Genomic DNA, 2,731 nt, shown 5'->3' with positions numbered 1-2,731 from the left:
CAATATCACCTCTGACCATGCTGTGCAATATGTTTCTAAACTCATACTGTTCATAGAACTTATACTGTATGTATAACTTATCTTATATTTAAATCTCTTCTATTTTTTATTTCGTTCTTTGTTCTATGTTGCACTGAAGGAGCTGCTCTTAATCTCATTGTACATGTGTATAGTGACAACAAAGGCATTCTGTTCTATTCCACATCAAAGTTCACCAGAGAACATGAACAGAAGCCTGATGGATGTTTGGAGGAAAAGATAACGAGCCTATGGATGATTACTTTGTTGATAAGCAGTGACCAGATCAATACATTACCCTGAACTCCTCTTTGATCTGACTGGAGTTGGTCTGAGGGTCCAGTCGGTTCATCTCATAATAAACCGACCGAAGCTGATTGGCTGGAATCGCTGTGTCGCCGCAGAGACATGCCTCCAAGATGGCGTCATGGATGAAGACGTACTGCTCCTGGAGAGGGGGGAGGGGCATTAATTACTGGGGGGCAGTTAATATTGTGATCCTCCTACTGCCACTGTCTGTTTTGTCTGTAGTGTGTGTGTGTAGTGTGTGTGTACTGTGTCTGTTGTGTCTGTAATGTGTGTTTAGTGTGTCTGTTGTGTGTCTGTTGTGTATCTGTAGCATGTCTCTTGTGTGTCTGTTGTGTACCTCTGTCTGCACCATGTTGACTCTCCGGGCTCTCAGCTCTCTCACACAGTTGTAGATGTCGACCACGCCCTCTCTCTCTGCCATGTCCAGCATGATGTCGATGACGATGAAACAACCTGTTCGCCCCGCCCCCGCACTGACACACACAGACACACAAATGTTGTGTTACGTACACCTGAAGCTGCACAACAGCGCGAGGCAGATGTGCGTTGCAGACGATTAACATGAACCTGCAGTGGACGACCGTGGGGCCGGCGGTGGGCGGAGTCTTGGCCTTAACGCGGCGGATGAATCCCAGCAGCCCAGTGGCGTGAAGCGGCACGCCGTGATCGGGCCAGCCGGTGAAATGGAACTGCCGGATCTCCCTGATCTCTGCCACGCCCCTCTGACAGCGGAGAACATCAGAGTTCACTCAACAGAACCCACCGAGACCTTGAACACTCACGTCCTCAACAATACCACGTTTGCAGCAGATTCTACGTAAAACTGGATCGGTTCTCTGTGACGGGCGCCGCTGGGAGTTGAGGCAGCGACCCACAGAGCGGGATGGAAACCAGCATGGAGACGGAGGAGACGACGTCGCTCCACTTAGGATTACTTATAGACATTTAAAAACAAACAATACTTTTGTTTTCAGATGTTTCTCGTTGTGTCACACTGACAGAAGAGCATGGCACTAAACAAGCCACTTGCTGCTGCTGAGGAGTTACTCTCAGAGTAACTAGTTACTAACAGTGTAACTAGATACTAACACAGAGAAACGAGTTATTAACAGAGTAACTAGCTACTAACACAGAGTAACTAGATACTAACAGAGTAACTAGTTACTAACAGTGTATCTAGATGCGAACACAGAGTAACTAGTTACTAACAGTGTATCTAGATGCGAACACAGAGTAACTAGTTNCCAGTGGACCCTGATGGCAGTCAGTACCAGTGGACCCTGATGGTGTGTGGCCTGGATGAATGAATACCATAGTTAGTGTGACTGTGAAGGAGGCGTTGAAGTGCTGTTGGCTTTTTTCCTCTCAGTTTACTCAACAGCTGTGTGCTTTGAGCTACACATCGTCCTGACGAACCGCTGCAGCCTTCAGCTAACCTGGTTCTACTGAGAACTTAACAACACTGAAGGAAACTGAGCGGACTGACGTCGGAAGAAGCAGTGATCTGGATCATCAGTGAATAACGTGTAACTAGAACTTCTGGTTCTGTTCTGTTTGAATCATGAATTCAGCTCTGTGACAGTAAATAAAGACGCTTGAACTGACTGCAGCCTTCAGTCCCTCTGTGCTAACGATAGCTCCATGCTAACTGGCGCCAAACACGAGGACAGAACAGAGGTGCGGGTTTACCTGCGAGCAGCGGTTCGGTACAGCCGGTCCAGACGGTCTGATGTCCAATAAAATGTTTTATTTACGGCGAAGGCTAAGCTGCAAACAGAAAACAGCGAAACCCGAACTCAGCACCAGGCCGCAGCGGAGACACGTCTTCTTCTACGGCTGCACCGCAGGTTCCACTCTTCTTCTACGGCTGCACCGCAGGTTCTCGTGCAGGCTGACCTCCAGCGGCCGCAGCACGAACTGCAGCGCCCTTTCTTTCTAGTCTAACGACGAATTATTGGACAACTTTTTCTTTCTTATTGCTCCCAAACAGACACAATTTCATATGTTTCCCCCAAAATGATTCATCAGGCCCATTAAAAGATATAAAGTTCTATCTAATAAAATATTTTTTTCACTTTATTCTGACTGAAAACACAGAAAAATTGAAAATATTGCTGTTGAGGCTGCAGCTGAGAAATTATTTAGAGGTGAGGAAAGTTTGATGACCATGACTGAATACTGCGGTACATACAAGTGTAAATAATACACATGAACAGTTTAAACACTCTGAAGGAACTGTATTAAATTCAAAAGTGTGTTAGTCCATCTGCAAGTAGATTTTATTCTTAACACTGTCATACAGATGACAGACTGACAGAAGGTTTTGCTCATTTGTGGAACTGTTGAAAAGACGAACGTGTCATCGCCACCTGCTGGCAGAGGCCACAACAACAAGGCTACATAC

At 46.2% G+C, this 2,731-nt stretch overlaps 1 protein-coding gene across 3 annotated transcripts in view; it reads right to left on the bottom strand.

Annotated features, from left to right (window-relative positions):
- The window catches only part of LOC103373020 (endothelial zinc finger protein induced by tumor necrosis factor alpha-like), a 21,651-nt gene extending 19,504 nt beyond the window's left edge, over positions 1-2,147 (bottom strand). The window contains exons 1-2 of one of the 3 annotated variants that reach the window (XM_008302812.1): positions 2,017-2,147; positions 1,581-1,622 (exon numbers count right to left, since the gene is read on the bottom strand). The gene's annotated coding sequence lies outside the window, so the exon portion shown is untranslated. Of the gene's footprint in view, positions 1-1,580; positions 1,623-2,016 lie in introns of those variants that run through there. The other 2 variants (XM_008302813.1, XM_008302815.1) reach the window with 2 other exon arrangements.
- Between the last annotated feature and the right edge of the window lie 584 nt (positions 2,148-2,731).

Source organism: Stegastes partitus, unplaced genomic scaffold (genome assembly GCF_000690725.1).
Source record: "Stegastes partitus isolate 25-593 unplaced genomic scaffold, Stegastes_partitus-1.0.2 Scaffold1886, whole genome shotgun sequence".
Taxonomy (NCBI): domain Eukaryota; kingdom Metazoa; phylum Chordata; class Actinopteri; family Pomacentridae; genus Stegastes; species Stegastes partitus.
The sequence above is the reverse complement of the archived record's forward strand: the minus strand, read 5'-3'. Positions and strand labels throughout refer to the sequence as shown.